The sequence below is a fragment of the Passer domesticus genome, chromosome 2 (genome assembly GCF_036417665.1).
Source record: "Passer domesticus isolate bPasDom1 chromosome 2, bPasDom1.hap1, whole genome shotgun sequence".
NCBI classification, from domain to species: Eukaryota; Metazoa; Chordata; class Aves; order Passeriformes; family Passeridae; genus Passer; species Passer domesticus.
The window spans coordinates 40,475,305-40,488,182 of record NC_087475.1 but is presented as its reverse complement, the minus strand read 5'-3'; the positions used below and the strand labels follow the sequence as shown (position 1 = coordinate 40,488,182).

At 43.6% G+C, this 12,878-nt stretch overlaps 1 long non-coding RNA gene across 3 annotated transcripts; it reads right to left on the bottom strand.

The window, feature by feature from the left end:
* Positions 1 to 313: 313 nt before the first annotated feature.
* LOC135293804 (uncharacterized) lies at positions 314 to 12,559 on the bottom strand. 3 transcript variants are annotated; one of them, XR_010355905.1, is made up of 3 exons: positions 12,053 to 12,559; positions 4,168 to 4,293; positions 314 to 3,001 (listed from the first exon to the last, which is right to left on the bottom strand). It is a non-coding gene; the product is annotated as an uncharacterized LOC135293804 (long non-coding RNA). The 3 variants fall into 3 exon arrangements; XR_010355904.1 differs by having other exon boundaries at positions 314 to 2,644; XR_010355906.1 differs by lacking the exon at positions 12,053 to 12,559 and adding an exon at positions 4,935 to 5,225 and having other exon boundaries at positions 314 to 2,644.
* Positions 12,560 to 12,878: the final 319 nt, after the last annotated feature.

Here is a 12,878-nt window from a genome sequence, read left to right as displayed (position 1 = left end):
AAGGTGCTCTTTTGGGTGGTTTCTGTTGCTTGCTGTCATGCAATAAACTTTGAAGTGAGATTTCCAGTGTTATTTTCAGCACCCATGTAGCCTAAAAGGAAAGAAGCTGTGAGGTAGGGGGAGAACTGGCTGTGTCAGCTTTGAGACCTTGAAAGGGTCGGGGACATTTTCCTAAGGACAGCCAGGAAAGGGTTTCTGCAGAGGAGAGTTTTAATCAGAAAAAAGCTAAGCCTGTGATTCTCATTTGACTAATTCCAATGCAGGAGAAGAACTGAATGCAAATTGCACATACAAGGCTTCACATAAAGGCCAAAGTATCTGCTAAAGCAGAGTAAAAGTCAATGAGGGGTTTTTCATCACTAGACTTGAAAATATAGTGACTTCTTGCTGAAAGATGAGTTTTGAATACCTAAGGTTCTGCCAGTGTGCTGCTTTGATATCCACAAATACACTGAGCTGTGACTACTGCAAGGAAGTCACACTGATATCTGACTTCCACAACCACGTGCAAGTCAGATATCAATGACTTTAAGGCACTGGCTACCTCAGGCTGACAGGTTTGTTTGCAATCTTGGTTCTGAACCCCAGCATAGGCTAGTGCACACCTGTAAGTGCTAGGCTGAGGTCAGCCCTCAGGAGATGGCACCAGGGAGAGCTGCCCTCTCCTTCTGGCCGGGTGAGCTGGCTGATGGTTTGGGACGTGCTTCTCTGTTGCTCTGGGAAAAAGAACTGCAGAATCAGAGGAATGTTGGTTGTATGAGACTGCTGGAGCTCACCTAGCCAAATCTTCAGTCAAAACAGGACTACCACAATCACCATACATTAAATTAGTCTTATCTAGCTAAGTCATAAAAAGCCTCCAAGCAAGGAGCCACCATCACCTCTCTGGAGCATCTGATGTAAAAGAACAAGCTGAACATCTCCATCTGCCACGTGTACCTGTTGCCCCTTGTTAAGTCCCCTGACATGATCAAGAAGGGTTTGGATTTGTCCTTTTTGTACCTGCTCTTCAAGGAGATCTGCTTTGGGTTTCCCTTCACTGGGAAAAACAAGCTCCTTCCACCTCACTCTCACTGCATCTGCACTCCAGATGCTGGACCATAGTGGCAGCCCTTAGCTGGATCTTTCCAGTTTTTTTCACATCCCCCTTGAGGCAGAAGTCCCAAAACTCCAGCTGTGGATGCACCAATGCTGGGAAAAGGATGGTGCCAGATGTTTGAGCTACAGCCTCATGCTGTGGGCCAATGCTTGGTGCAGACACCATCCCTGTTTCCACTGTTGACTGTCAAAGGGGACTAAACAGTTGATATAAACTAGGAAAAACAGAGGGATTTTGGCTCAGTATCTGTATATAACTTTCCATGCTTACTCAGCAAATCAGAACAGAGCCCAACTTACGCCCTCTTGTTCCTCGAGTTCGTCTTTCAGCCTAAGACTTACCAAAACATAGTTTTATATGCTAATTTCCTCATAGTAAACCCCTTACTGTATGTCATTCACTGATGCCAAGCGGTGTACATGTAAGAGTAGGCCAATATTCTTTGTATATTACCAACTTTATGAGTTGAAGAATTACAATGTGCTCGCTTTATTTAGGTGGTAAACTTTTTTAATGAGTCTGGAGGGCCCTTTACATAAAAGTAGTGACTCTAGCTTGGAATCTCTTTCCATGTTTATTAGAAATGTGTTTTACTTTACCGTGAAAAAAGCCAAGGAAACATGCAGCCCTAAAGTCTAATGAAGTAGTTACTCGTACAGTCAAAGTTCATAAATTTTAAACACATTTAATTTATAAATTGAAAACATAGCTTGCGCTGGCTTTTTCAAGATTATTGCTTGCCACAGGGGTTTTAGGATAGTTTCTGGGCCATGCTTGCTACCTCTTTTCTTTCCAGGCCAAGACTGGATCTTCATGATTTGTTCATACTTGTGGGTTTTGGGTTTTTTTTTAATGAAAATCTTTTCAGAAAGGTATGTCTTTGGAGTATTAAAAATCATAACCCATCCAGCAGTCTCAGCAGTCTCTTTGTTCTCAACTTAGATAGGATTTGCTTTTGAGCTGACACTTGGAGAGCTCTTTGTCCTGGTGAGAAGCCCTTTGTCCCTCTGGAGACCAGTCTTCTCAGCTAATTGTGAAGAGCAGTCCCTGCAGTTGCAGTCTGAGCTGGATTCCAGTCTCACACCAATAAAACCTCAGTGCCAGCCTGGGTCAGGGGCCCAGCTCCCAGGAAAAGGGAATGTGGGGAAGTGGGGAAATGATGATGCTAACTCCCCACTTTTGCCTTCCGCGTTCCACAGGTTGCTCATCCATCCCTGGTGAGAGACTCTGGCTGCACAAGTTCCACCATGATTTGTCCTACTTGCAGAGCAGTCTCAGCTACAAAACACTCCATAGGGATGTCTGGCACACAGCAGCACTCAACCTGCTTCAGGAAGAGATGAAAGGGGGGTTCCAGTCTTATGCCAGCTGGAATATCCACCAGATATCCTCCCCAGGCACACTGCTTCATGTTGGTGCCTCTGTGGAGTGGGCCAGCAGATACCTGATGACTGCAGGATCACTTTTTGTTGACTCAGAGTCACAGAAGGTCAGTTCTGGAGCTTCAGGCCACTTTATGTGGATATTATAGAAATTACACTGTGCCTATGATAAGGGAAAACATCAAACCCACAATAGCTAGAATAGCAGTGTTGGTATTTAACTGTTGAATCTTTAGGTTTATATGGACAATCCCCCCAAGATTCTTTTAGGAATATGGCAACGCAGGTAAAGAAAAAAGGGTAGCAGGGCTCACCCTCTCTGTTTCCATGCCCCAAAATTGATCAATTATACCCAAGCCACTTCGGAAAGATATTTCTGTGTCATGTGGCCTCAACATCCCCATGCCACAACATCCCTTGCCTGGATACCCACGGAGTCCCTGCCCCCACACTTACAAGGGCTGTTTTGCATGGCACATCCTGATCACTCCATCCTCAGTTGAGCAGGCACCTCCAGGAGCTGGTGCAAAAGGCAGCTGTGAGGTGATGCCCTCCCAGTGACTGATGCAAGCCCTGCTCTGGCTCACTGTCTCTCCCATCTCTTTCCACCCTAAGCCCCGCAGTCCCTGCATCGCTGCCTGGCTGTTGGCACACACCAGGCCCTGCCAGCACTGGGAGCAGGGCCAGTAATTGGAAAGGGGAATTGCAAAGCCCCAAAGCTTATCAACTGGCAGTGAGGGAGCATTCAGCGCCACTTCAGGGGCCAGCCCAAGGTCCAGAGTGGGTTGGCAGCCTTTTGTTTGGTAGCATGGGGTGGACACGCACGGCTGCTCCGCTCCGAGCGGGCACCACGGAGGTTAAAGCCTTCACCACCAGCTCGCTGGCTGGTGAAGCCTTCTCCTTCTGCTGGGGCTGCCGAGGCTGTGCAGGAGAGCAGTGCTGGAGCAGGGAACAGCCATGGCACAGTGCTCAAGGAGCAGGTGAGCATGATAGCCTCAGGTGCGGCTCCTTGGCCTCGGGAGTGCCACCAAGCACCATTACTATGCACAGCAGTAGCACCTATTTCCTCATATATCTTTTACTCATTAACCAAAGCTTCTAAATATAGCCCCAACTAGCCGTAGCAAGAGATGGGGGGTGCCCTCTGTGGTTGGGTCTTTGCTGTCTGCCTACCTGTAGCACCAGCACCTGATCTTCACTTTGTCTGGTGCCCTCTGCTCTCAGCCCTGGGACACATGGATAATTTACATCACAGGTTTCCTGCTACACACAGGAAAAGCATGCAGTCCCAGGAATGGAGCCAGCTTCTCCTGTGCTCCTGCCAGCCCTCAGTGCTCCGTGCCATCCTCCCCTTCAGTCCTGAATCAACTGACCAAAAAATATCACTCCTTTCTGGGTAAAACACATGAGTTCAAAGCCTGATTCCTTTTGCAGTTGTTCTCACTTATTACCTAGGATGGGTCTATTGGGAGCTCTCTGTTCTTGGCAGGGAAGGATTGAATCTTATCAGGCAGGTAAAATGGAAACTATTGCCTTTGCTGGGAAACTTTCAGGACATATTGGGAATATGTGATATACTTTTATTATTAGATTGCTGACTTCAGCCTTGGCTTGATGGCAGATAGTAGAATCCCTGTACCTGCCAGTTACTGCTAGCAGTAATGCTGAATAAAGCAGAATGCTTACCCCTTCACTGAGCAATTTATTCAAAAAGTGAGCAGCTGGGGAAGAGGGAAGACATCTCATGTTCCTGTGTGGATTTTGAGCTGTAGCTTCTGCAGGAGTTACGTGTGTCCATTCCTTCTTCCAGTTCTGTAAGAATTGAAAAAGACAATCAAGGGAGAAAAACTAAAGGACCGTTTGCACTTTGTCTGATAAAGAAAGAGGTTGTGGATGTTTAAAGGTTTGTTGCTATATTCTAGATAAAGGAATATGATTATGATTTCTTCCATGTTGAAATATGATGTCATTTGACAGCTTAACATTAATTCTTTGTCCATTCCTAACAAAATGGCCTTTACAATGCAGTAAAAATTCTAGCTAGTCTCCAAAACTCCTCAGAGCAGCCTACCTTGAAACTTTATAATTGTTCTATGTGAATTCCTCAACTCATCTAGCTCAACATGATTTTCTTGGAGTAAATAAGAGACTACACTTCTCTATGCCTTGAATTCCTTCTGTTATAATATTTAAGGTAGATAACATTTTGTACAGAGAAAAAAACCTTGTAATGGGCACAATATGCTCATCAGAGGTAACCTGCCTTTTAGTGAATGGCCTCTCTTATCCGTCCTCTCTTACCTAAGGATCATTTTTCACAGTAGCTGGAAATCTAACTATCCATTTCTTCTCTCAGGAAAACAATGTGAGAATAAAAATATGTCAGTTAGCAAATATTTGGTGGCAAAGCCAAAGAAATCATGTTCTTTTGAGACAAAACTCTCTTTACTTACAGCTGAGTAGACAGAGATTAAGTTATAAGGAATCCGGGCTCCTTGCCAATTCATCCCCATCTGCTTGTCAGGAACAAATGCTTTGTTATTTGGCTCAAAGAGGGAGCAAAGAGCAGGAGAGAGGACAGTGGGCCATGGCCATGACCTCCCACAGGCACTCCCCCACCCACAGGAGCTGCTCTTGTGTGGGACCTTCAGCACTAATATTCCATGCTAGTGACAGAGAGAGGGCCAGGACTGGCTTGCCAGCAGAAGTAAGCACCATTCAGGGAAAAAAACAAACATCTGGATAAAAAATAAATGAATGAAGATGAATATATGAGGCTTAAGAAAAATAAAGGTGGGTGTGGAAATCAAGAAAGTAAAGAAGAGAATTTCAGTGTTCTTGTGAGATCAAGGTATGTTGTGTCACTGATAGGAGCTAAGAGACTTCAGGGGGCTCTGAGCAGCTGAAAGAGTTGGTGGTGCCTGGAGCTATGTTGCTGTGTCACCAGTATTCTCTAAAAACGTAAAAAAATAGAAGAGCAAGTGCAAGAACTGTGTACCTCTACCATAGCAGCAATCTCAGCAATCCTATGAAGTTCAACAAGGAGACATGAAAAAGTTCTGCATGTGGGACAGAAAAACCTCAAGCTGTGCAGTAACAGCTCTGCTGGAAAGGACCTGGGGGCTATGGTGGGTGAATGGGATCTTATTGCAGACGGCTCACTGCAGATTGCATGTCAGAGTGCTGGGAGGAGGATGGCCAGCAGATTGAACTGGGTGTCTGCACAGCACTGGTAAGTCTGCAGGTGGAGTACAACATCCAGTTTTGGGACTCTTGTCTCAAGGGGGATGTGAAATAAACTGGAAAGGTCCAGCTAAGGGGTGCCACTATGGTCCAGTGTCTGGAGTGCAGATGCAGCATGAGAGAGGGGGAGGGACCTGGGCTTGTTTTTCCTGGGGAAGGGGAGCCCAAATGGTGATGGAACAGCAGCCTATATCTGCCTGAAAAGAAGGTACAAAGATGACAGATCCAGATTTTTGGTGGCTTCAGAGAATGTAACAAGGGACAACAGGCACACATGGCAGGTGGGGAGGTTCAGGCTTGCTATTAGGTAAGCTTTCTTTAAAAAGCTCCAGGGAAGTGGTGGCAGTTCCTGCCTTGGAGAGTTTTCACAGCCTGGCTGGATAAAGGCACCGCTGACCTGGCAGTGATGGTAGTCCTGCTTTGAGTGGGGTGATCTTCAGGGTCTCATTCAACCAACATTTCTCTGATCTCATTTCTTGACTTAAAGTTATCAGTGTAGGTACTGCCTACTTCACTAGCACAGATGTTATTTTAGGAAAAGTTACAAACAATCAATGCAACACTATGTAGACAGCTTGCTGCAATCCAAACATGTCACCTAAGCTGGATCAATGAATGCACAGGCTGCATATTCAGCTGCATGTATTTTCCATTCAGCCAGATCACACAAATACAATTGTGTCCCTCAAGAAGTTTTTCCCATTGCACCCAAGGTGTTGAGGCACTAGAGACTCAGCTGTTGATTTTCTGTAATTGCTCCCAGATTCACCATTTTTTGCAGGCCAAGTCAGCATGGATTGTTCTTTTTGTCCTTGGCTTGCAAAACTCCTGAAACACTCAACATGCTTCAGACACAAATACAGGACCAAGAGGTCTTACAAACCATGTGAATCCATAGATTGCTGTGTCAAATGCATTATCAGCCTTCCAGACTACCACTACTCTGCACCTACTAATTTATATAAAGGAGGAACAGTACAGAAGCTGATCCTGGCTGAAACAGTGTTGTCAAGCATCCAATGTACAGCATACTCGCCAGTGCACCCAGTTGCAGTATGTGTGAACACAGCTGCAGCACCATGTAATGTCACAATAGAAATTACCCTTTCCACACTTACATTTTCTATTATTTTAATCTAGGACTATAACTGTTCTGCATGTTGCAAAGTCATGCTATTGAAACTGAAAAAGAAAGCTGACTTGCAAAATTCTTGGTGTTGACAGATTTTGGGTTGTGTTACTTTCCATTTTCTGTGCAGCACTGCTCTGTATTCCTGCTCACCCAAAGCCAAGAATGGCAAACAAACACCTCTTTCTGAGCAGTGCCACGTAACCTTTTCAGCCCTACCCACCAGGAGGAGTGTTTAGAGATGATTTTCATTACAGGTATACTTGATTTGTTAGCAAATTCACATGTCAGGTGTGATTCTTTTTATTACAGCCTCCGTTTCCTGCTCCTGCCTATTTGCACAGTGACCCATATGTTGCATGGTAAGCAAACCTCCCAGGGAACATACTGTAATTTCCAGAGAGAAAAGGTCACTAAGAGAGCCATCTTCATTTCACCAGGACTTCCCAAGCATTTCTGTCTCCTTCCTATGTAAATAACATGCATGGATTTTTTTACATCTGAACAACAATCTTCCCACCAATCATAAACTGAAGAGGCAGTTTTGCATTTATCTGTATTTTACATAATCTTATTATCTTTGCTGAGATATGAAAGACATAAATCAGCATGTAATTCAAAATTTCCAGCATTCATCTTGTTTATAATGAATTAATAATACAGAATAGCAGAGATAATAATTCCCCTACCTGGTGTTTTACATAAAATTTTGGTATCCCAATCCCATTGATTGCTAATTTAATTAAGTTTCACAGTAACCTCCATCGTATTATTGAATGGGATGTATTTACAAAAAAAGAATTAAATTATGTGGTTCTTTAAACATTATCTCAGCAGACAACTTATACAAAAATCTATAGGGGGACCTACCTCTCCTGGTGCACTCTTTCCCCTGAAATATCTAAGCACTCCTAACACATCACTTTGAAAATGGTAATAAGGGCACCTAAGAAAGAAGTTTATTTGCAAATGAGGCCACATAACCTTATTAAACCAGTTTATGTATGGGAGCTAGCAAAACCACCTCTTGCAGTCTACCTAGTAGAAAAATACACCTCTTAGTTATTTCTAATCATTCAAATTTTGGTACTTAGAGATCCCACCCTCTAAAATATAAAAGGGAATTAATTATGGGAGGAGTTGCAGTAGGTTTGCTTGTTTTTCTCCCTCACATGGGAAAACAAAAATCTGCATGCAAAGGATCTTAATATTTTTGTATGGTTAGGGCAGGTTTGTATGAACTGATCCAGCAAATCCTGTTCTCTTTACAGTCACACACCATTGCTAAGAAAGCAAAGGCATTTGCATGAAACTACAACAGTAGATCTGTAATATTGTGCTAAGTTTTTAGTCTGGACATTATTTTGCTAGTCTTAGAGGAAACAAAGCTCCCCCATTTTGTGTCACCTTCTCTCTCCACACCTTTCTTCCTCTTCATACTTCCTCCACATACTTGGCTGATCCCTTGCCTCCTTTTTGCCCCACTCTGCAGTAGTTTAATGAAGACCACATGCACCCCAGTTTACCCATCAGAGTGTTTTATGGGACAGCATCAGAAGCCTTCCTTGTCCTGCCTGCCTGCCAGCCACCTTTTACACCATCTTTTTGACTGTCAGGCCATCTTCCTCGGTGGTCACACTGGCCTCTCCCCATTCCTGCTGGGAGCCTCCTGCATCAGAGCAGTTTTTCATCCCATTCTCAGCGCCTCTTTGAGGAGCCTAGAGTTCTCCAGGGCTCCCTTTCCCATTAAAATTCCTTTCCACAAGACTGCATTTACCAATTCTTTGAGAGTGTTGAAGTCTTCTGGTTTAAGTTCATTAGTCCACTGCTTCTGCTCCCTCCTCTCCTGAAACTCAAGAGCTCTGCTGATTTGTGATCTTTTCCACTCAGAACACCTTCCTCAGCTGCAGCAGCCTCTCATCCAGTTTTCCCACATTAACCAGCAGCAAACCACAAGCCACCAGGTAGAGCTGCACATGCCTCATGTCACTGCAGCAAAAACCTGCTCTTTATCCACAAAACTTCAGGGATGGGCTAGACATTGTAATTGCCTCCTGAACACATATCTAGGACAGTTTCCAGTGCTGTGGAACTCCTACAGGAGGTACAAGCATCACTTTCCCACATTCCCTGCTGCACACAGGGATCTGTTTCAAGGTGTAAGCTCACTGCAGTTAAAGAAGGATGCTTGTGGCTCTGCAATCAGATTCCTCATCTCCATGCAAGCAATTCCACTAGGAACCAGGAACCAGCTCCAATGATTTGGCTCTGTACTATCCCCCACTCCCAGTAAGCCCTAGGATATAACTGACTGGAAAGAGATGAGTCTGGGAACTTCAAAGTTGTGTTGGCATCCCCGTCCTTGAACCAATGCACTTCTTTCACCAGTAACAGGCAGTCAGATGTTCAGATGCAGATACTGATTTTGCACTTCTCATCCTGGATGCTAAATTTTTCTCTGAAGCCAAGGAAAGTGGCATCAGGAAACGAGCAACACTGCAAGTCACGCACATTGTCTTAAGAAAGGGCAACAAAAAAGCCTCAACAAAATCCACAAAAAACAAGATGTATAAATATGAAATGCAGAATTCACAAAAACAAGAAAAAAGAATTTTTGCCTGGATTTCTCCCAGAAACACCACAAAAATTCTCTGTTGGGCTGATGATCAAGAAAATTATCTTTTAGTTCTACCCACATAATCTTACATGGTATTTTAAATATAATATTATTCATGGTAATTTTTCACTTCTAATTGCAATGTTCTTTCACTTCTTTTAGTTCTAAGTGCCAAGCTTACAAGAGCTAGGCAAAACTCTTTTCAGTGTCAAATTCTCCCCAATTTAAAGGGCTAGTTGCACTGCATTACCTTTACCATTTAACACACATCCTGCTTTTTGTGGTTCTCCGTCTTGCTTTTCTCCACTTATTAATTTTTCCCTTTCTCCACTTTCTATTTCAGGCTGTCAAGGAGAAAGCAGATTCTGACTCCCACAATGAAATGCTTCACCTGCGGAGCCTGCTGAGAGTGAAATTGATAAAGGACAGCACCAGCCCAGGCAATTTCACTCACAGCGGGCACTTGCAGGTGAAGCACTACCATAAAATGGAGCAAGGTTACTCGCCTGCTGCCTCCCAGCACAAGTCACCAGTCGATAGCTGCTTGTTTCCTGACCTTTTCAGTCGTCTCCTGCCATGCACCACTTGCTCTGACCCCAGTGTGAGAGGCAGGAATCAGCCATGTAGCCCAGTGTTTGCAGGCAGGGGCTGAGCCCAGGTAAGTGCTCCAAATGTGGAAAACTTGGCTGAGGCTGGCCCGGCCACGGGACTGCTGAGGCCACTTTCCCACCAGGGAGGTCCCTGGGAGGATGTTTGCAGTCCCACCCACATCTTCATGCAGTACAACAGTTCCACAGAGCTGTCACCACTGCAACTGCCTGACGGGACAAAATCAACTCATTGATGCTTCTGTAACATCTCTATAGGGTACCGGCCTGATCCCCTTGTCATTTAAGAATACCTATATATCATTTTAGCTGCTGGTTCCCATGGATCTTTTTCAATACAGGTTTGATCCCAAGGGGCATCACCCTCACTGTCTCTCCAGCATTGCTTTGCACCAAGTCCTGCTTTTTTCACTATTTGAAAATCTTGTGTATTAAAGAACAATTCTAGTCAGCTCAGGATTTTTTTAAAAATTTGGATAGAAATGTTCCTCAGAGCCTGGCAAATACCAGGGCTGATGTTTTTCCCAAGGCAGGTTAGTGTAAGGAGTAGTCATATGAGAATTGTGGTGATGCAAAGTAGGGAAACTGGGCTCTGCCATCTACCCCTTTTTTCAATACTAGGAGTAGGGGATGAAACTCAGAATCTCCAGATTTGGAAAAAAACAAATAAACAAACAAACTTTTAGTATGTCATTCAACATGTATTTAACAAGGTAATTACACCATTTCATACCCAAGACCAAAATATTTTGAAATGTAAAAAAAGCTCAAGTCTTTCAGAAGAACAGTCATAGTTTCACTTAGATCATATGGATAAAGCAAGCTTAAAAGTTACAACAGATCACCTTTCTCATACTTCAGGGCATAAAATTCCAGGAACAGAAGGGATTATTGAGAAACTCCCTTTCTAAACAGTGCTTCTTATGGAGTGCTGTACAGTCCTTGTTAGAGACTTGAATACCAGGCAGTGCCAGACATGTGGCAAAGCAATTCCTGCAGCACTGGTGGGGGAAAATCATTGCTGCAAATATTCTTTCTATAAATACCCATCATACCATTTACAAAATTTGAGGACTGAAATTAAGACCTAAGGAGCACAGTGCAAACTCAATGTACTTGAATACCCAGATCCTAATTTGGAACATAATTCTCAACTGAAATTAGTGGAAAAATAGGAGTCTCAGAAGGATTTAACTGCCTCAATGCCTTCATGTCTAGATTTCCAGTAGATACATCTCAAATCAGCTCTGCAGCCTTTACTGTGCTGTTTCAAAAGGCTTCTCACAATCTGAAGTGCAAAATTTACCACCAGGAACTGGCCTTCAGTAAAGACCTTTATCAATGGCTGATTACAAGTGTGATTATTGTCACGCCACGGGAGGATACAGGGCAAGGACAGAACACTTCAGAAATGTGACCACAGATTAACTGCTAATCAGCAGATGGTCTCTGTGTGTTCCCATTTATGAGCTAGAAACAGATTATAATACTTTTTAAAAATTATTTTTCCCTGAAAGATCGAGTTTAACTCTTGTCAAAGATCCTGAGCAGTCTCTTGGAGGAAAAAAAATATACAGCAGATTCTTCTTTTCCCAGTTGATAGAAATCAGTGACCACTAAGAGTGATTTAAGCTTGAAAACTTAAATAAACCTGTACATTTAAGCTGACAGTAAAACTATTAATTGACCATGCTCGCTGCGGAACAGGTAACCAGCTCGACTGATTTGGGGGTCACAGAGCTATAAAAACAAAGCATTTCCCTTTGTTTTATCCACAAACATATTAAGGGTATAAGGGTTTGTTTCTTTTCAGTCTCTGTAATTCGTACTGATGTTAACAGCATTATATTTTTACACACTAATTGCTGCAGCCTGAACCAGACCCGCTCCAAACATGGAGATGTGAGCCAGGCAGGCAGCAATCTTCCATTTGTGCTGGTTTAAAACTCACCAGGGACCTCACAGAAACCTTACCTACAGCAACAGCTGAAACAAGTCATAAATGTAGCTGCTCCCAAGGCCCAGAGTGTGCAGGCTGCTCTGGCTGGTGCCACGTGTCCCCTCTCCCTCCCGGGGGAGTCTGGCTTGTGTTCGCTGCAAGGCATCACCATGTCCCTCTTGGCACACTCATTTCTCCCAAGGCTCTGCCCCATTGTTCAGGCAAAGCTGAGCTGAATTTAGCTTTAAACATACTGTAATTGTCTAAGTATTTTCTTTTTAGATGTAATTCATTAGCTGTTTTTACCTGGCAGAGCTCTTCTTTGCCTATTTTATTCAGTCAGTCCTTTCTCTTTCTAACTTAGAGAGTCAGGCATTGGACTGATTGCATGTTTCTAGTGCCCTGCACAACAGAGGGAAAAAGGACATAGGCTTCTACCGCATACCAAAAGCCTGAAAGGATTTGTGTTAAATATTAATTTGAAGTTGGTCATAAAATCACAGGAAGTGCTGAATCTAATGCCTGAACAAAGGTTTAATTAAAAAAAAAAAAAAAAAAAAAGTGCCACGAGACCAGCCTTGTAAGTCATAAAAAACCAAACAAAATCAGCAATGGCACAACCAGATGAGTTTCTGCACACCTCGTGACTACTCAGAACACTGCCTTGTTTACTTAGGTAATGATGTGGCTTCTGTACAAAAGGACACATTTTTCCTGAGAGACTGTGCCTCTACTTGGACCTGAAGGAGAAGCACACATTGTGTGCCACCAAACCCTGATGACATCTTCACCCTTACTGCTCATTTTATAGAAAAATGGCCAACCTGCCAGTGTAGGAGCTACTTAACAGCAGGAGATTTT